Source organism: Ruditapes philippinarum, unplaced genomic scaffold (genome assembly GCF_026571515.1).
Source record: "Ruditapes philippinarum isolate M1 unplaced genomic scaffold, ASM2657151v2 ctg10818_1_1_1_1, whole genome shotgun sequence".
NCBI lineage: Eukaryota > Metazoa > Mollusca > Bivalvia > Venerida > Veneridae > Ruditapes > Ruditapes philippinarum.
This window is the reverse complement of record NW_026866612.1, coordinates 3,236-26,076: the sequence shown is the minus strand read 5'-3', so window position 1 is coordinate 26,076 and position 22,841 is coordinate 3,236. Positions and strand designations below refer to the sequence as shown.

The 22,841-nt window shown below is 29.1% G+C and overlaps 1 long non-coding RNA gene across 1 annotated transcript; it reads left to right on the top strand.

Moving 5' to 3' along the window:
• Positions 1 to 16,304: 16,304 nt before the first annotated feature.
• LOC132733066 (uncharacterized) lies at positions 16,305 to 21,895 on the top strand. The gene is made up of 3 exons (XR_009626125.1): positions 16,305 to 16,976; positions 19,529 to 19,688; positions 20,579 to 21,895. It is a non-coding gene; the product is annotated as an uncharacterized LOC132733066 (long non-coding RNA).
• Positions 21,896 to 22,841: the final 946 nt, after the last annotated feature.

Genomic DNA, 22,841 nt, shown 5'->3' with positions numbered 1-22,841 from the left:
ACTCTTCTGATAATCAGTTCTTCCCAGTAAATTATACAAAAAGTCAAACTGAAAACAGACAGGCAAGTCCGAGCAAATACAAAGTGCTTAGTATAATATAATTATAAAACACCATATTGCTTTAACTTATAGACATATTTTAAGTAATTTTTACAGCTTTAAACATTAACACATAGGCCTATACGGCTTTTCAACATAGTGCACGCATAATTTGAACTGTTCAACATTAACATTACAACTTTATGACTAAAAATGAGCAAAACCAATTTTATTTAAAATGATGCATATGATATGATTACTGGTTACGAATCATTCAGTGTGTACATAACGATATTTTAGATATGCTTGATAGAGCCTATCGAAATTATTATTGACGATTTGCAATATTATGTTATAATATAGATCTGATAACTCAATTAAAAATTGTGTTTTGAAGTGAATACATCTATAAGAAACATATTATTATGTAGTTGAATGCATCAATTGAGATAGGTTTATAAAGTGTATATTTTAGTTTATAAAAACTTTATCTTAAATTACTTTGATTGTAAAGAAGAACATAGCTAATAAACAGACTTTCAAAATACGTTCCGAAACCGATCAGTACTGAGGAATGAGTGTAAAGGTTTTGCTAAAGAAAACGACATTGCCCAATACTGGGTTTGAACCTAGCGGCTATAGGTCCATAGATTACTAGTCCGACGCGTTCATCACTCGGCCATAGAACTATAGTATAGAGATAATATATCTTATACTAGTAGGTATAATTGACTTGTTCCAAATTGGCATTTATACTATAACCTATTTGCAATCGATCCAGTAATGTTTCATAAAAGTAACATTATTTAATATTTACTTACTTATAGATTTTGTTTGGTTTTAAATAAGCACAATTAAGATATCAGTTTGTATTCTTATTGCCTATACATTGTAAAATGATATAATTTGTTTATTTCGAAAATAAAATTGAAATAGATTTGGAATTTAAAGTTATCAATATATATTTAAATACGTTAGACAGGTATATAATTTGCAAAATTCCTTAATCTTAATGTTTAACTAGAGGATGCTTTTGTAAAAAAGCGCATGTCTCCCCCACTGCTGAGAATAACTGTGAATGGAAACAGGAATGGAAATGGAGATAAAAGAACAGAGTATATAAAACCAGACAACTGATATATCACTGATATATCAATAATAGTTAAATGTCCTCACTGATAAGAACTCTAGTTATCATCCGGAAATGAGAAAATGACCAATGGTCACTGTGACCTTAACCTTTGACCTACTGACCCCATTAAACAAGAGGGATCATCTGCCTCAATAAGACCAATCATCCTATGAAGTTTGAGGGTTGTAGGTCTAAAGGAACTCTAGTTATCATCCGGAAAGGAGAAATTAACCAACGGTCGCTGTGACCTTGACCTTTACCTACTGACCATTAAAACAATAGGGATCATTTGATTAATAAGACCAATCGTCCTATGAAGTTTGAGGGTTGTAGGTCAAAAGGAACTCTAGTTATCATCCGGAAATGAGAAATTGACCAACGGTCACTGTGACCTTGACCTTTGACCTACTGACCCCAAAAACAATAGGGATCATCTGCTCTATAAGACCAATCATCCTATGAAGTTTGAGGGCTGTAGGTCAAAAGGAACTCTAGTTATCATCCGGAAACGAGAAATTGACCAACGGTCACTGTGACCTTGACCTTTGACCTACTGACCCCAAAAACAATAGGGATCATCTGCTCTATAAGACCAATCATCCTATGAAGTTTGAGGGCTGTAGGTCAAAAGGAACTCTAGTTATCATCCGGAAACAAGAAATTGACCAACGGTCACTGTGACCTTGACCTTTGAACTACTGACCCCAAAAAACAATAGGGATCATCTGCTCAATAAGACCAATCATCCTATGAAGTTTGAGGTCTGTAGGTCTAAAGGAACTCTAGTTATCATCCGGAAACGAGAAATTGACCAACGGTCAGTGTGACCTTGACCTTTGACCTACTGACCCCAAAAACAATAGGATCATCAGCTCTATAAGACCAATCATCCTATGAAGTTTGAGGGCTGTAGGTCAAAAGGAACTCTAGTTATCATCCGGAAACGAGAAATTGACCAACGGTCACTGTGACCTTGACCTTTGAACTACTGACCCCAAAACAATAGGGATCATCTGCTCAATAAGACCATTCATCCTATGAAGTTTGAGAGCTGTAGGTCAAAAGGAACTCTAGTTATCGTCCGGAAACGAAGAATGGACGGACGGACTGACGGACTGACGGACGGACGGACTGACGGACGGACAGGGCAAAAACAATATGTCTCCCCCCGAGGTGGGGGAGACATAATAATACGAATATGTAAAAAAAGAAGAAAACAAGATGACGACCTGTGTTGCCAAGGTGACCTGATAGAAAAACGACGACATAGTACAATTAAAAATTGCGCATGCTTTGATTTGATTATGAATAAGGGTTCACAGTAGTTGTAAGTGCAAGTCTACGCCAATCGAATAAAATAAGCTCTAAATACGTTCCACTTTTAGATCTGACCGTGACCAATTACGGAGTCATTTCTTGGGATATTTCACACAGCCAATCATCGGCGATGTGTTTTCTAATTTTAATACTCTAGAAAAAAACAATATTCAATAGGTAATTCTCAAGGTTACGAGAACAAACATGGGTTGACAATATAGTCGACAGGTAAACATTTTTGCCCGTGAAAAATTGACTGTGTTATTTCAAGTTAATTTGTTAAAACTACTTCAAACAGTTTTTTGTTCTAACAAAAATCAACAGTTTGTTTAACTACCACAGATAATGGTATTTTGATACTTCATCTAATGCCTATGCAAAAACCGGTTAGATAACATGGCTAGAAATAGCCTTTTCAGACAATTGAGTAATAATGAAAACCATCATCAAATATACATAAAAGAAATAAGTAGACCTGAAACTTTAGTCAAATTGAAATCTGCGCCCAATTGCACTGGCTTAGAAAGAATTCAGCCTTCAAACATTAAAAAGTGAAAATTTGAATTTGATAGACCCGGAACAAATTGAAATTAGAACCACATTTCATTTAGGAATAAGCATAAGGAGTAATCACATGGTGGTTATTTTGTAATGACGAAACAGTGAATGACACGTTCTTATTTTTATTATTCAGCTATGTCTTGGAATGATTTACCAACTTGAATGTATTTTTCATTATCATAATTGATAAGACTTTTCTTCGATTACACTTTTGAGGCTGCTTTACAGTTTTTGTGCAAGCATTTTATTGAAAAAGTTCAAAACATGCGTTATTACGTTGACATTTCTTATTAACTAGATATTGCTTTTGGTTTATACAAATTTATTTTAGTTCGATTGTGTTGGAAGCTTTAAGCTTATAGACACACTTTTGAATCTGTTCCTGGAACCAACCAGTACTGAGCAATGAATGTAAAGTTTCTTGCTCAAGATTTTGCTTTTTACAAATGTATAGATGATAAAATAAAATCGACAACCGGAAATAGTAAAAGGTATGATATCAATACTCGCAAATACTGTGAAGTTTTTGAATGTAATTAATCAATTTATTAAGATTGTCATGAGAATTTCATTTTTACAGTAGTGAAAACACTTTTTCTGTCAAACAACCTCGTATGCTCAAATATGATATTTGAGGCTTGGTGATAAACAGTAATAACAACACTTGTATATGTTTCTCCTTTTATTGCTACAATGAATATAAAGACATGCTTGTTTCCACATGTATTTTGTGCCTATATACAATACAGTAACTGCTTAAACTTTACCGGGTATTTGAAAAGAATATTCTGTGGTCAACATCAGACTAAATGACATATTTTACCCACAATTCAAATGCATAACTGTAATAACAGTAATGAAAAGATAATAATTTTTTCTGTCAAGTGAAATCGGTTGCCCCTTGTAATTTAAGTATCTCAAACAACGTTGCATATATTTAAATATAAATGTTCATGTTGTTTTCTTTTTCATTTTTATTTTATATAGCAAGTAATTTCCAGCTATGTTATGTTCAGCTGTGAATCTATGGTTTGCGCAGGCTGGTCTGGATCCATGCTGGTCGCAAACGCACTATGTTGGCTTTGTCATGACACGGCTCATTTCATTTGTTGAACACATTGATTACTTAATTGTTATATCTATCAATATCGTCTTCCCGAGAAAAACACATAACAAGACAGGATAGTTTAAGTCTTTTAACGTTGTCGGCGACAATATCCAACATCTAACTACATGTTTAGATCTTAAACATGACACGTGAGTTCATCTGAAATTGAAAAAGAAAAGAAAAACTAGACAAGCTGTTCAATAATTAAACCAATTAATAAATATATTTTAAAATATCGTGAATTATTATAGAAAGTTGGATTTAATTAAAAGGTAATATGTAAGTTGCTCTTCATATTTTTGTTTAATACAATGCATACATATGTACATTTTACCTAAACAGTCGAATTAATCGACTTTGATTGTTTTTCTCCTCAAATAGGTACCCATTTTTATACAACAGTTTTGATGTGTTTTATTATTAAATAAATTATTTGAAAATCAGTTATACAACTTGCCATCTGTAATTTCACATCTCAAAAGGTTTTGTTTCTTTCTATAATGCAAGTGCTAGCATTGAAGTGGATAGGAGATTAATTTGTTTCTTCAAATAAACCAAAGAATAAAAATAAATAAATGAATAAATAAAAATGGAAACGCAACTTCTGTAATAACTGCTTAGTGGTCATTAAAACAGCTTTAGGAGTAAAAACGAAATGATGATTAGCATTTCACTGCAGCTTCAGTACATTCCCCATAGCAACTAAGCTTATGTTGGTTTCGGAAAATGACCCTTTATTTTAGTGTAATTTGTCGTTAATCTATAATCGATATTCATGACTTTTGTGTTGTATGTAAATATACCGTAGTGTTTTGCTAATATTTCTGTTATTAAATTTTAATCATTCTTAAGTTCAAGCGTTACTGATGTTGGCATGTCTCTTGCGAAATAATTGATTAGAGGTACCAGTTGTTTTTATCATATTCTTTAATCCAAACAAAATAAGAATATTGTTTCGAGTGCAAGCTAATAATTATATAAATTTTACACTGTATGGGATTTATTACAAAATAGATTGGGAGGATTGGTGAACCTTTTTCACTTATTCTCAAATGTTTTTTTTTGTTTCTGCCGCACGCAAAGGGTAACGCAATATAAAATAATATTTCATTCTTAAGTACTTTCCTTGTTTCTTAAATTTTTTAAGATTATTGTAGACGCTCTGCGATAATATACTCTCTCTAGAGTTGCCTAAGATTTTATTTGTTAAGTTAATACATCCCTGCAATAAGAAAATTTCTTTCTTTATCAGGTTGCTAATATGTTTCAACTTGCCTAGTATAACATATAGTAAAAACAATTTATAGATCCATACTCTGACCTTCTTTTTATGAATAACCACAAATATTAACACGTGTTCCTTTGGTAACAGAAAGGTTTTTCCTAAATACAATTATTATAATATGTGTTTCTGTTAAACTAAAATACTATTACACATATGTAAATAAGATGAGGGACTGTTTGCTTGTTGTAAAGTACAGTACTTTACAAAGGGAGCATAATCTGGCTTCCCTATTTAGTATCTAACAGGTTATCTTAGAGTATGATAAAACTAAACTAAAGAAGGGACAATACTGTATCATACACATATAGAATATGAATACCATACTTATATTTTCCTTTTAATATTAAATCGATGAAACGAACGAAATAAGTGAAATGCAATATTAAAAGTTTTCTTTCAAAAAAGAAATATGAAAGAAAATGTTTTATAAAGAAAACGTTTTATTTGTAATCAAATGGTATCGGACAGTTACTGAAACTTAGCTGACCCCTCCTTTTAGAATCTGCAAATTTTAAAGCAAGGAACACTTCAGTTAAAACGCCATTCAAATAAAAAAGCAAGAGCAGTTCAATATAATCGGTAATTTATTTGACTCATAATAACATTCGTGTGTGAGAAATCTATTATTATTCTCAAAGCAAATAAACCAGCAAATAATTTTAAATGATTTTTTCTTCTTTAAATTATTGTCATTTAGATAATATAAATATTTAAAGATTTTGAAAGAAAACTAAAAATATACTTTACAAGCAAATAATTCAATATATTTTAATGATTGAAATTTATAAACCTCAAAATGTTCTTCATATTTTGCAAGCACTTATTACTTATCCTTATCCACATTAACTGTATATCAAATTTGTTCAATATGTTCATAATAATTGAACTATGACCGTAAATCAAACAAAATAAAATAAAATAAAGTTACAATAAATTGAAAAGTACTAAAACTTTCAGGGAGATCTTAGCCTTTTTTTTAATGTCACCAAAAGATTGCCATAATAAACATTGATTTAGATATATTTTTTTTCTGTTTTGTACAAATTATTACCGTCCCTGCTACGTGGGTGAGACTATAAATAATCATATTGTGGCAAGTCATATAACATTAAGTTTTTATTAAAAAGGAAAATCTGCAGTATATTAAATTTTATAAAATGTAATACATATAGGTTTGTAGTGACAATACCTCAATTTTTCTTGCATCATCAATTGATGGTCTCCAAAAGATCAAACAGTTTACGTGCATGCGTTAAATTTGAGTTTCCGATAATCTAATACATTCTTTGTAAACTCTGGATTTCATCACAGAAAATGAAGATAAACATCGTTATGTAAGTTTTATAAATAAACGTTTTCTTATTTTGAATTGTCAGTTAAAATGAACTATTTTGTATTTTAAAAAAGGATAAACAGAGTTGTGTGTTTAAAATGTGTGTTTAAAATGTTATTCTAGAAACGAACATAGGTAAAACTTTTGTATTTATCAAACTCATTTCACAACATTTCACAACACTATGATAAAATGAAATGTGTCTAAAATATTTATTCGATATGTAACGCTGAACATTGATGATATAGAGGAAAATGTTAAAATTAGTGTTCTATCATATCGTTTTCAAAATCATTCGTTTACTGTGACATTTAAATTGGTAAATAATTAGACTATTAACCTGTATCCATACATAACGTGTCATATACATAAAATAAGTTACCATACAAAATAAAATACCAATTGAGTGAAATTTTAATATCATGTTGTCGAAACATTAGTGTTTTCTATTTGAAAACCAAGTTTAAATAGCTTGCACAATGACAATAAATTTAAGTAATTAATCAAGGAATTTGTTTTACTTTGTGCATTTGCAAACAAAACCAGGAATATGTAACATTATTGATAAGTGTTTAGATTATATGCTGACAGCACACTTCAAATAAGGAAAAATGTGAATTATAGTGTTATATTTTATTATAAAGCTATAAAGTGTATAAAGCTATGTATCTGATGCCCGTAGTTAACAAAATTACTGTTTGAATTTCGTTAAAAGAAAAAAATTTAAAATGCATGTTTGAATTAGAAAGATATATGCTTATATTAGTGGCGTCGGCCTAGTAATTTTAGGATTACAGACCGCTTGGATTCAAGCCCTGATAGGGCAAGTCGTTGTTTCCTTGAGTAAGAAACTTTACATTTATTGCTTAGTACTGGTTGGTTCTAGGATCGGATTCGTGAGTGTTTTAATAAGCTTATAGATTCCAACATAATCGAACTAAAATAAATTTGTTTAAACTAATGAAATATATATGTTTATTTCCTTTAGAGAGAATTGATTGTACTTGCAATTAATGGTTAAAATTCTACTTAATAAAACAAAGTATCGTTTTGCTCCGGAAAATTTATTAAAAGTTCTATTCACATACAATATTCAATTGTGTTAAATAAAAAAGACATTCTTTGTAACAACTATTCAAATAATCTACAATAGGATTATTGAAACATAATGATTGAAGCGAGTGCAGATGTTAAAATGTTTCATTAAATACACAGCTTTATACCCGTTCAAGTGAATTTGTCTAAAATGGAAGGTTTGTAAAACAGTAAATAATTAAATTGGAAGTATTTAGTATCAGACATAACATCAAATCACAAAAAAATATATATGACTGTATGCTGTGGGCAACTGTGGGGATACATGTTCATATAAATACATATATATTTATAAAGCAGATAATAAAGTATTCTATAACAAAATATTAGTACACATAATATAAATGTTCATACAAAATCACTTTACACTTCATCAATTTATTTTCAAGTGTTATTCTTAAGAATATCCAAATCACACAGTTCTATTGTTTTTATCGATATTTGAAATGTTTATAGAAAAAGTGCCCACTGAACACCAATCCATTTTAAAACAGAAAACTACATTAAAATAAAGAAACAAAAACGATTATGAAACCTTTGTCACATTGCAGTTCACTTGATATCAGACTTTTAGATTAATGTATGTTTACATTGAACAATATTTCAATTGACTAGTTAAACAAAAACCAATAAAACACTCATTATTTGTGCGACAGATTAAATTATAATGATAAAATCATTGCACGTAGTTTCATTGTAATAGGCTAACAAAAACCCCTCTGCAATAGCAATTTGTCGTATTGCCTGTCATTCATGATCAATTCAGAAACAGCTAACTTGATAAGTATATTCAATGTCAAATCATTTTCAGTGTATTGGTATACAGCATTTGATTTGCAGAAAACAAGCAACCAATGAATTATATCCCCGCCTTCAAATAGATGATGATTGTGTAGAAACCATAAACTATGGTTTGAGGCGGGGCTTTCATATCAATAATTAAATTATTATTATCAAATATGGAAGCTCAATGCTTCTTAGTTATAGGTATAAAGCTATAACCGAATTTTGCGAACATTTGGCAACACAAAATATCTGCATTATAATGGAAATAAATTCTGAAAGAAGTCATTGACTACATGAGGAGTCTGTTTAAATAACTCTCTTTTGTGATAGAAAAATATGTTTTAATGCCTGAATTATCTGAAAGGACAATAAATAGTTCGTTCTTTCTTCGAAGGACCATTAAATATTAGTACTTGTTTACCTTCTGAAGAAATTTGATATTATTTTAATTCAATAAAAATAATTGTTTATGCATGTTACAGATATTTTTCAATATAATAGTACAAACAATGACAACAAACTTACAAACATGCCACATGTTTAGCTTAATGTCAAAGGAACTCGTTGTCAAATGATGATGGTTGGAAATTACATTTCAGTTGATCTTTGTAACTTTTTCTTTATTGTCTATAGTATATTCAAGCTCATTGTTTTAATTCCTTTTTTTAATGGCTAAAATCCGCAACACATATAGCCAGTTGCACTCGATTTCGAAAAGAATTTTCCTGTAACAACTTTATATCATTTTTATTACATGCTTTATATTATTGAGACTACAAACATCAATCTCGAAGCATTTGTCTTTCCCTCAACATGTAATTTGTATTGTAAATAAATCAGAATAACATTATTTTGAAAGCTGATGACATGCATATAACAAAACAATGTGAAAATAACTTCATTTGTAATATGCCTTCCGAGAGTTAACTCCACAATATCATAAGTCAGAACATTCTCCAATTGCTGTCAATGATTATTCTATGTAAATGTATTCTTTATCTGCTTTATCCTTGGTTCATTGCTATGAAGCCCTGCATTTCCAAAACTTATCCAAGAAAAATCAAATTCCAAACTTCTCCCGCACCAGCTTGTGGCATGTTTCATGTCAAAACTGTCAGTTTTGCACTCCTTTAAAGGTTATTGTGATCTTCATTGCAATATATGTACAAGATGACTTTATTCGCTGTTGCATTTTAGTGCACGATATTCGCAATTTCATTCTTATATCATTCTTTTAAAGCAATGCAAAACAAAATTGCTCGTAAGTCAATTTATTTGTCGTCTGTTGACAGCTATATGGCTTGAAATGCATTAAGTTTTCATCTCATCAGGGCTTTATATCTCTGAAACGTGATGCTTTTGCTTTCTTGTTATGTTAATGGTTTTTCAAAGGCCTAAAAGGCTTTCACACACAAACAGCTTGATAAGAGCTCTATATTATCAGTACAAAATATCAGTATGAACATGATTTTCGCCAATTTTAATCAATTTTAAGGGATTTAAATGACAATTTCCACTCTAAAACGACATCACAAAAGTCAAAGGCCGATGTTTAATGAAGAACAGATGGGGTGGAATGTGCTAAAAACAAACTTTTAAGTATTGCAGTACGTTAACTGCATCTGAAGGACGCTTTAAAATGCAACATTGCAATATTTGACTTGCAGGTGTTGCATAAACTATTGCTTTATCACGATGTAGACGTGATTCGTATGATATTTCAAATTTTGTATGAAAATTTGACTATTTTTATGCACTGTATATGGTGTAGCTTAGTTGCAAAACGTGAATGTTGCGGTTTGAACATTTTCACGACAAACCATATAACATGCCACATGGTTTTGTCTAGATGCAATTCATAATACGTTCAAGCTAGCATTATAAAATATGTAACACCATTCTTTTATTCTTCTTATGACCAGAATGGTGCATATATGTTATTTTAAATGATAAACAAGTGCTTATTAAAAAATGGTGTAAAACTGTTGTCTTTCTTTCCCTGTTTTGCATGTGAGACTGCAGTAATGATGCATAATCTATTAGTTGTCGTTTTATCTGAAGCAGCTCGTAGTTCTAAACATTAATCAACAGTTGATACTTAATTAATTTTTTATGTAAATTGGAAAAATAACCTTACCGTATATTGGCGGGATTGTTTTCTATACAACACAGCAAATGGTTATTGTGTATATAGCAAAGCTTGACTTTATGTTTATATAGTGTGACGCACTGTATGCCAATCATTCTAAAATTAGAAGAGAAATATTACAGAATTTAATCTTAATGTTACATTAGATAAATATAAAATGTTCAGTTAAAAATTGTTTATAATTGCAATCTTCTGATGATTATTCAAACATACCTCTTTAACTGAAAATCAAAATAATTTTCTTATGTCTCATTATACAACAAGATATAATTAAATAAGAAAGTTCTCACATCTGATATAAAGGATAACTTTGAACAGTGAATGTCCCAATTTATCTTTAAACTTTTAGAATAAAACGCTTAAGTGTGTGCCTATAATATAGAATCAGACTAGCTTAACTATCCGTGCTATTATATGTACCGTTGGTAGCTCTTTTTAATTTTGAAAGCCCGTAAACTTTGAACTCATCGCTTCAAAATAAATATGGTGCAATCAATTACACAAACTGTAGTAGAAAAGATTGATTCAGCAGCAGTTAGTATAGATATATTATTTTTTTTCAATCAAATTACAAAACTGAAACATTGCTTTCAATAATAATTTGTAATATAAATGCATTACGTATATAACATTGATTACAGCTTTTTAGATTTTTGGTTGAGGGACAGTTTGACCTTCCTAAAATATGTGATTCAAGTTCGTTTATGTAAAAAATCTGAGCTATATTGAAATGCTCTTACAGGACCGACCTGCTGAAAATCGATATTGACTTGCGAAGACTATGACAAACTGCCTATGGTAATTGTTTGTGTGATTTTTTATATTGTTTTTTTTATACCTTTTTATTCCAGGAGAGACCGCACAAATACAGCTCACTGAAATTTAGACTATGAAAATGCATAATGGTAAAAAGAGAACTGCCGCTGCCGCTTTTGAGCGAGACATCACCTTTGAAAGACAAAGAAAGTTAAACAGTTTGAATTTTGTGTTTTGTCACGAAAATATCACATCTTTTTACAACATATCTTTTTGTGGCTGTTTTAGTACTGTTTAGAAAATTACAATCCAAGTATACGAAGTTTGAAAGGAGGGAACTTTTGATGTAACTGTTGAATAGTTCAGGCTATTATGTGTCACATGACAGAATGGGACAATTCACATTTATTTATATTCTTACAAAATATTAAAAAGAAATGTGGCCACGACTTTGAATACGTACAAGAAAGTGGTCCGGCAATGTCATTGCTGATTTCTGTTAGGATTAAAGAAATGTCACTTTTTACTCTATATAAATTTGATGGCGATAAACCAATTGCAAATGACTTCAAATGCATATATTTTCACTTACATTAAACATAAGCTTGAACGTTTTGTTATTTTGATTACACCTATCCTATTATGGTTGTGAAATTTGGGGATTTAAATTGAAAGAGTTCATATGCAGTTTTGCAAGCAACTTCTAGGAGTTCAAAGATGTAACCAAAATGATTTTATTTATGGTGAACTTTGGCGTATTTCCAAACTTTGAGATATTTAAAGATTGTTAAATATTTGGTAAGGTTATATATACAAATGATCATAAGTTTTACAAGAAAATCTGTATTTCTTACTTAAATGAGCGTGAAAGGTGTCCTAACAAGAAAAGCTGGTTTTCATTAATAAGGGACATTGCATGTGAACTTGATTTCTATGAAGTTTTGTTTGTTTAAGCTGTAGGTGATAAGGAAATATTTTTGTACTGTTTTAAGCAGAGATTGACTGATAATTTCATACAAAACTAGAATAAAAGACTTAACAGTTTCTCTAGAGCTCTATTTTATAGAAACATAGCTAGCTTTAGGTTACAGCCCTACTTAAATCTATGCAACATACAACAGTTTCGTTTTAGCGTATGTCATCTCATAGACTAAATATTGAAAGAGGCAGGTTAACAGAGCCTACTACAGCGAAAATGTAGTATATACCAAGTGTGAGAAGATGAATTTCATTTTATTTTTTATATCCCTAGGATATTTAGATATAGACCAAATATGTATAATTTATTCACTTTATTACATCTAAAAATGAAGTTTTATTGACAAAGTTAAATGTGTATGTATATAAGGCATTAATTTTATGATTCGCTCTGCTAATTCATATAGCAATAATGTTGAAACAAATATGCAATGTTAAGAATAATAGGGCCTTTCAAAAAGTTAAAAAAGTTAAAGCTTAAGTGTATATAGACAATACAGATTTATATAGGGGTATTTAGAATTATATACAACTACTATGTTTTGTAATTTAAGGTCGGATTTTTACATTATAGTGATGTTAATATACAAATAAAAAAATGGTTAATATACAAAAATGATTGTTAATGGAATATTTTTCCAGAGCATTATCACTTATCAGGGTTTTGTATGGTGGCAACCGATGCAATATTTTCATGAGTGGTATAGGCAAGAGTGGAAATATAACAGGTTGTGTATGCGTGCAGAATGTGCTTTTCTCTTGTATATAAGCAAAACAAATTTTCTACTGGTTGTATGCTTGTAAAGTGTTTATGGTTCAATAGATTGATCTTTGGCATGTGATGTCAAGTGATCTCTAATACGACCTTAAAACATGAAGTAACATTATCCGAATGTTATCTCAAAAGTTTCTTGAATTCTGTTAGATATTAAAATGATTTTGCATATTTCCTAACTATGATATTTCGAATTGTTTGTTATATATATTTTCTCATCCGCACTCGAGTAAAGGTCAACCGCAGGTGTATACAATGTAATATTCCCGATATATTTTGATTGTTCATAGCGAAGCATATTATAAATATACTTAATAGGCCATGCTAAAATTGAACTTTTAGTTTGTGGTTTGACAATTATGTGCAAATATGTGCACTCATCATTTAATTTTGTATGATTTAATAAATAAATGCGAATGAATATAGTATATCCTAAACAGTACTTCAAGATTAGATGTTGGTCTTGTTTGTAACTATGAGATTTAGAAATCTACAATATTATTACAAGATGCTATGATGTAGTAACCTTCATTATGTACACTGTATAAAATTTTGTCCTCATGGGCCTTTGGCCTTTAGGACGCTTCTGAAATAAACTCTTAAACACTCTCTATATTTATGATACAGACAGTTTGTAAGTTTCATTTATGTAAAGCGTTTCATAACACATCTGTTTCAAATTTCAGATAGAAATGCTTGCTCGTTCAAGACTCAGTAAAATGTTATGTTTAGATTTTCAAATGTTAATATACATTTCAAATTAAGTTTAGGTTAAAGTTTATTAGTACGTATTTACAAAAATAAATTTTAACCGGCTTAGTGTTTTTAATTATTTTTATACACTCTTTACATGTCTCCGACCTGTCGATATCGGCGATGATCTTTTACCGCCTTATGCAAATTAGAATCTCTCTTCGCTGCCACTTAAATCGTGAATGTCAAGGATTATGTTTAATATTTATAATTATGATGTTTATATGGACATTGGGATACGCATTAATGATGAAGGATTGTGTTTACTGCTTTAACATATTAAATTAAAATCGTCTTCGGACTTATAATTTGTTAGAACAAAGTTAGGTATCTGTCCAGCATTACCTTGTTTTTCAATGTTGCTCTTTTACTTTAATTTTTAATTGAAATATAGGCCTGAATGTAACATCTTTTCTCATTTTTATTAAAAATCTCATAGCAGTTTTTCGACCCTTTTTATTGTGAATATAATTCAGTACCAGTAAAAATTTTATCCAAAAAAAATAGAACTTCCCAACCTTTTCCATGTGGTCTGAAAATATATTATTTAAAGTATTGATTTACCTGAAATGGGGTCTCAGTTATTGCACATGGGCGTTCAAGCTAGAATTCCTCAGGTGTTGTCACAAGTTCTCTAAGGTAACTTTAAACAACATGCAAAACTTCAAAACATATAAATCGCTGTACTATTTTCATAGTCTCTCTGATTTGATGAAGTAATATAGATGCCCTTCAGGTAAAATAGACTGTACTGGACGAAAACGATGAAGGGCCGGAAGACTGCTAGAAACCAGTAATATTTTCATTTTAAACGTTCAGATTAAAAACTCGGATTAAAGAAAAACTGTTCACCATCTATTACATATTTTTTTGTTTCTGGAGAGAAAAGGTGAGCTAATAAATATGTTTGTTTTCACGACTATTTTCTCTTTAATCTCATGTAATTTTATGACAAAATGTCCACGATATTATAAGACGAGTGTCTAAACTAACAGCTGATCTCTTGTGCATCGCACAAATGTAAACAAAAACCCAATATCACTATAGCCCCGCCTCCAAGGCACACATGCGAATAGCGTCGGTAAATCAGTTCATTCGATTTATCTGGTTAGTAGCACTAGTTGTTTAAAGCAGATTTACTAAAATAAATTCTTTCAAAATTTGAAAAATACTGCCATCTCAATAGATAAAAATAATTTCAAACACTAATCATTTATAATATCAAGAATCAGAATCTTATTTTTTTTATAATTTCCAGATTACTTTCAATAATTAGTCACGCGGGCTTAAGATAGTATAACCAATCATATCATATATCTATCTTGTGAATAATTTATTTTCTATTCTTCCAATTAGGCCAGTTGTAAAATTATAAAAATGTTTTAACTTCTAAATGGATTTGACAGTATGACAGAAATGTACATGTGGTAAGCGGTGATATTACCGTCAATAAAATCACAGTATAAAAGTTTAAGTTCGTTTAACACATTTCCACATGTTTCATAATCATGTGATTTAACTATCCTTGTCAAAAGGCTAATCTCGGACGAGTTTGTAAAACACACTGCCATAACGCTGTGACAAATGTGGATCATGCAAAATGTGCTCTTTCATTTTATCTATTTCTTACAGTGCGATGTTATAAATTCCTCAGGTACTGTAACAGAAATATGACCAATCGTTTTCGTCCTCCTCATTACCTCAAATGTGTCCAATAACTGCAAGGTTTTATTATAAGCAGAGCAACGTCGTTTGCTCAGCGCTTTGCGATGTTTATTGATCTTTACTCACAATTTCTTTTCCATGTCGAGACTTTTCTATTTACATGAAACATAAAAATAAAAACAACATTTTTTTTTGTATACTATCCGAAGCGCAAAAGTTTATTACTACTATTTATATTAAGTAAAATAAAACGATAATCCCCTTAAAATGACAAATTCTAAAGACAACCGCAGATCTTATAGATTATTATATTAGTAAAGTAAAGTAAAGTAAAGTAAAGTAAAGTAAAGTGTAAAGTATATTAAAGTATAGTAAAGTGTAAAGTAAAGTAAAGTAGTTAAGTAAAGTAAAGTAAAGTAAGTAAAGTAATTAAGTAAGTAAGTAAATAAGTTAGTTAGTTAGTGTGTTTGTGTGTTTGTTAGTTAGTGTGTTTGTTTGTTTGTTACTTAGACAGTTATAAATCTAGTAAATTAGTTAAGTCACATATAATTATGTGTACAACGAATAAAAGGACCCAGTATATTTTGTGTAAGATTTTTTGTAAATTAAGCTTCAGATAAATATGTGGATAGAGTAACAGTAAAAAAATAATTTGGAGAGAACGATTAAAGAGCTAGTTAGTTAGTAGTTGGTTGGTTAGTTAGTTACAATGTAGTTAATTAGTTATGTAGCAGATAATAATGTGTATATCGAGTTTAAAGACCAGTTATTAGATACTGCGGAATGCTTCTAACATATTTATTGAATTTTCTTCAAACTGTTTGGAGTTTAACTGCTTGTCACATGACAACCAATTGATATGACAGATATAACTAGAAATGCAAAGGATATACCTAAAATATTCCGCAATATTTTGTAAAATAAAAATGATTTTATGACAAAACCACTTACATACTAAGAAAACTTACAAACTTTTAAATGTTCTTTTTTACCGATGCGTGAACACTGTTTATTAAGCTAGCTTAGCAATATCTGACTTGTTATGTAACCAAATCGGAAAGTGCATGAATTGATGATGTTTTTATTTCAAAATACATGTTTTGAAATTAGAAAGAACCAAATTGACTGAAATCTGCACACTTAACGCCAACCACCGGAACTTATAATTTGAATATAAAAAAGATTTCTGCACAAAATACAACTTATCTTTGACTATTTCAGAGGCGAACGTTCGTACAAAATAAGTAAGTTTACTTTTACTTCTTACCTTAAAAACCATGTATGACTTTAGTAAATTATTTGCTTATCTTCTGTTTGTCTACATCATGATTTAACTTTAATTATTAGAAATGAATAACGAAATATGGAGAAAATATAAATATTCAAAGGAAACATAAATTATATATATATTTTTCAGCATTTATTTTGGCATGCTTTGACATGATTCATTTATGTGACTAATCTATATTTCGATAAAAAATCATTAAGTATCATTACAATAGTTTCTTAGTGACACGTGTCATGTAACAATTCACTTGTTAAGCATTTTGGAATTTAATGCTTCTGATAACACTGTTCACAATATTTCTATTTTGAGCATATCCCGGCACTTATTCAGTTATTAAAGTGACATAATTCTCATGTTTACACTGTCAAGCCAAGTTGAATTGGTAATATGTTTCAAATGATTGCATAGTATAATACTGATTGACCATAAATTGATAAAGAAAAAATCTTAAAATATAATATAATCAATACCTAAATTGTACTCTTTTTAAGAATTGAGCGTTACCGATATATTCTGAACGATGTACATAGAAACTGGCTTTGGTCATGTGGATTACAGTTAATATGCTCGTAGTAAAAAATAAAACTGAAATTTGTATATTTTACCAGTTTACCGACCATTGGATTGGCATAATGCCACTGTAAACAAATGATATGTTTTTTGTTCAGCAATGTTACAAATGATAACAATGATACAAATGGTGGCAATATACATTTACCTTACCCATTTTAAAAAGACTAGTATATTCATTATGTAAGGTTACTTCATTCATTGGATTAAATATAAATTTAGCAATATCATTTTTAAAGTAACAGATAAAAATTATAACTTTGTCATTTCCCATTCATTCATATCATTTGAATTTTGTCATAAATATATGACATAAGATTTTATATAAATTCAGATTTTATTGATTGTATCTAAAATAAACATTGGTTATAGGTATAAAACATACATCTATAATATATATATCTATTTATACAATTATCGGCATTTTCTTCTTTTGAAATACTTTTACATTCATTTTTGTTCATTTCATACAACAGAACAGGATATTTATTCACCTGATCAACATTTCAATCGTGTATATAATAGCATGTATAAAAAGCACAGACATTGTCACAAATATATGTTTTTTAATCAGGCATATGTATGCAAATCAATGAATTGCCTACAGAATACATGAATTTATATATTACCTATCCATTAGTTCAAGTTTGCGATTAAAAATAATTTACTGAATTGCATAGCATAAATAATAACAATACATTCATTTTTGGTACTGACTTAAAATATTTTTTTCAGATTAATAAAAAAGATAAAAAGATTTAAACTCGACCCAGATTTTCATTTTATAAAAACATTTTCAATGAAAAATGAAGAAATTTTTTCTTTTCACTTTAAATTTGGACAATATTAAAACATGAATGTATTTCAGTAATTTACAACAAAATTATTATTAAATGTGTATATTCTTTATCTCGTAAAACAAAAAGAATGGAATATTATGTAGATAAAACTAGATACAGGGATTTTTATAGGAATTATTAAATTGGAAATGATAGCTTTAAATATTCTATCTCCTATTAAGATATTAAGCCTAACAGAATCAACTTATATATCAAATAATTAGATATGACATCGGAATATTTCAAAATAATATCATTTAATATTCTTTTATAATTTTTTTGGTTTATTTTTTTTGCACTTCATTTATTATTATTATATTTCTAATAATTCTTAAAATAACATGCTTTTGAGTATTGGTCGCGATTACGTAAGCAACTATCTCAACAATTTTTAGGGTAATGGAACAAAACATTCCTTTACGAACTTATTTTTTTAAGTTATATATAAATATATATTGCAAAAAAAATATTAACACACTTATTTGACATGGTATGTCAGAAGTATTTCAACGCACAAATGAACGAATGGACGAAAGAGTGAATGTTCGTATGTTTTTTTTTAATTTCTAAAATAATATGGACTTTCCATAGGTTAATTTAAATATGTTAAACTTTATATTGAATCAAATAAAGTATAGAAGAAGAAGAAAAACAGTAGAAGCAGAAAATTGTATACAACTTTCATATTTACATGTATCTCGTTATTCATGAATACTATTACATTAAAAACATTTTGTCACGGTTACTATCAAATATAACATAAATAATGATTTATTTATTTTTAACCGGAGAATAAGCTCAAATACTTATGAAATAAGTTAATGTATAGAAGTAACACATTTCAAAGTAACAAGGTATCAATAAGTAAATATAATGAACTATAATATGAACTACATAATAATGAAATATAAGGAACGTTGTTTTAATCTAGGATATGAATTGAGTAAATCATTTTTTTCAAATTGGCGAACTAGATAGATTTGTTGAGATTATATGTGCAATGTGTAGACTTTCTTCAAACAATCAGTTGTGTAAAAAACGTTCAGCTTGTTGTTTTTGATGTATACAATACAAACGTATAAGAACTTTCTTTTTTCAGAGGATACATGATCTGTGAATATTGAATTTCTGCAAATATATATCATGGAGGAACAGTTGAGTTTTCGATTACACATTTTGTTTGTACCTTTGGTCGTGGCATTTAAAGATATCGACATGGAAAGGGAATTGAAACTTTCCCGACGGTTAATTTGCAAACGGTAAGTGTAAATGCAATTTTATAGATAAAAAGCAACACATACTTCAATGAACCGTAGTCCTGTATGCAGAATATGTGTTCATAAATATTTATGTATACCTTTTTAATACATACATATAAATAGAAAATTGAGACATATTAATAAATAAAATGCGCGTTATCATTTTTCAAATTTTCACAGTGTCTTGTCGGAATAGGAATACTTCCTTCTAAATTATGCTAGTAATTAAAATTTAAAGGAAAGTCTTTCAAATTGATATCATGTAAAAAAATAAACATATAATAAACAGAAAATATATTTTTCTATAAAATACGCGACATATTTTCATCTTGTGGTATATAATTATCATATTTCTCTCGTTGCTACCGCCACTAATAAAATATCTATTTTCATTCCACACAATGAAAACAAATCCTGTATTTACAGAAAACACTTGTATTGTATTTATTCATATAAATATATTTTTCTTTCTACTTTGCAATAATTGAAAAAGCCAAAACATGAAAATACAATTCACTGAACAAGAATTATATAAATAAATCCGTAAATAAAAAAAAATAAATAAAGCAAAATGATAATAATAAACAACAGTCTGTACTTATTCAATAGTAATATTTTAACAACGGCCAACATTTGATTGGCTTAAGAGTTAATTTACTTTAATTGCATGTATTTTGACAAAGAGATAGTTATATATGTCTCTGATTTTTCATGACTATTTAGATCATCTTAACTTGAAGAAAAATGTATTTTACGTAATATTTATCACGGTTGTGTTTTTTTATGTAAAATAGTCGCAAACACCATTTTTAAATACCTATCTTCGTTTGGGTTTCATTTTGTCTTTTTTTGTACAACGTACTCTGTTTTACATATTGAACTATTTTCAGACATGGTCTATCGACAGTAGCTTCCGAGAAAGAGAAAAGTTCTAGGACAGATTGTTGATCAGAACTCGTTTTTCAAACTGTACAATCGAAATGTCGTGAATAATTGAAAGTGTGTTAAATGCAAACAAGGCTTTTAAAATACCTGCAGAAAAACAACTTGATAGTATTTGTCTTTTTCAAATTAAGGAAAACGTGGATGACTTTTATTTGTATCTAGAAATTTGTTTTGCTAGTATGATTCTTTCTTCAAAAAATGATAATTTTGTACATTTATTTTCAATCGTTTCACCTGTTTTGTCATGACATGATGTCTCCTGGTGAGCTGATACCTCTTGTATATTACATGTTTTCACAAGATTATTTTAAACCGGATCCTAATACATGTATATACCTTGATGTAAAAGAAAATGGTGAGATTTTTATCTTAATTAGTTTATGAATTATATTTATAACTTCGAGAACATCTAAATGGTTTCTATAAAAATAAAGTCAACAACCGAGGATATCCAAATGTTTACTATAACAAATTTTGAAAATTTCAAAATGATTTATTGGAATCAACTTTGCATTTTGAAGTCTAGAAACTGAAACAATCTGTAATCTAAAAAATAAAAAAACATGTATGTTAAAATATATTTAAGAATGTATTTTTTGTTAAAAATGTGTGTATTGACTATATTCTTAAAGATACACTATGCTCATCTTTGTGTAAAATATTTTTATCTTAGAAATGTATTGAAATCAATGAAATTCTTCCTGAATATGTTTAATTTGAATTAAATAATGAAGAAACTATGTATGGGAAGCAGCATTCCTTATTACGGGTTAATTAAAGTTGGTATTTTCTTAAAAAAAAACTGCCATTTTTTTTAATGACACTATATATTTATATTGTGACCACCTGTAGTATGTAGAGTTCAAAACATAACATATCTACTTTAAATTAAGCCGGACCCTGTTTATTTTATACATACAAAGTGACTTTGTAGCAATTATCAATATTTTTAAAAATCAAATTTGAGCATAGTATATCTTTAAGTGTATGAGAGCATCTGCATTAAAGATAATATTCACGCTATAAAATGTATAACTTCATATCCTGCTGTGTGTATGTTTACTATCCATGCTTTAATAATTTTATAGACTGCTATTTTTATCATTTATTTACAGGACTGTTGTGTTGTTTTGTTTAGTAAAGGCCGTTGCCAATACCACCTATGTGTTCAATCTATAATTGTTCAATTGTTCAAACCTTATTTCATGTGAGATATGTATATAAGATATGAATATATATATATATTAAACTGCATAATTTTATGTTGTTTTTGTATCATTTGTTATTCAATTTTCCATTGGAAAACATACTTACGGAAGCTTATCAGGGCCTCCACTTATCAAAAAGTTTCATGTCATGTCAACTTGTTTCTTCTCGTTTTGACTAAAAACATTCCATGAAGACGTTCAACATAAAACATTGTATCATTAATTTTATTGAGAAATGCAAAATCATCTTATGGTCGCGAATTAAAATAAATCGACTTAGCACAAAACATCTCACGAACTGTAGGCACTAATACGCTTCCGTACATATTGTCTTTAGTTGAGTGCTCGTGTAAAAACTTACTTGAGTGCTTATAAAGAAGGGAAAATGAAATGTTCTTGAATCATGTTAACTATAAGGTTTTTAGACAATTGCACGATTTCAAAATTACTTATAAATATTCATAAGGCGATAGTTTTTCGTTTGAGTGAAATATTGAATATATTTTCACAAAACATGATAAAAATTTATAATTTTTACGACCCATATTTTAATGAAAACATAAACATAAACTTTTTATTTAATTTGACCCTTCAAGAAAAAAAGTTGTTTTCGAATTCATCTATTTGCTACGCATTTGCAACTGTACAGTGCTCAGTAATACATTGATTACTATAAATGCGTGACACGGTTCGAATTCTAAACACATCTCTGTCTATGATAAAATCATAACCATTATGATCAAATAAAATCATAATAATTTCCGACAATGAAGTGAATTGCAGAGAAATATGCGAGACAGAAGTCAGTGATTAAGTCAGTGCGCATGCGTACGCATGCATTAAGAAATGGATCTGTCTGATAAAATTGGAAAGGAAGTCAGTCCAGACTAATTAATCTTCAATTGTAAAGGTATTAAAAGTAAATCGAGCATAATATCAGATGCAATGAGTGAATTTATCTTTTTAGTGTATAGATACATTATTTTCATGTCATATATGG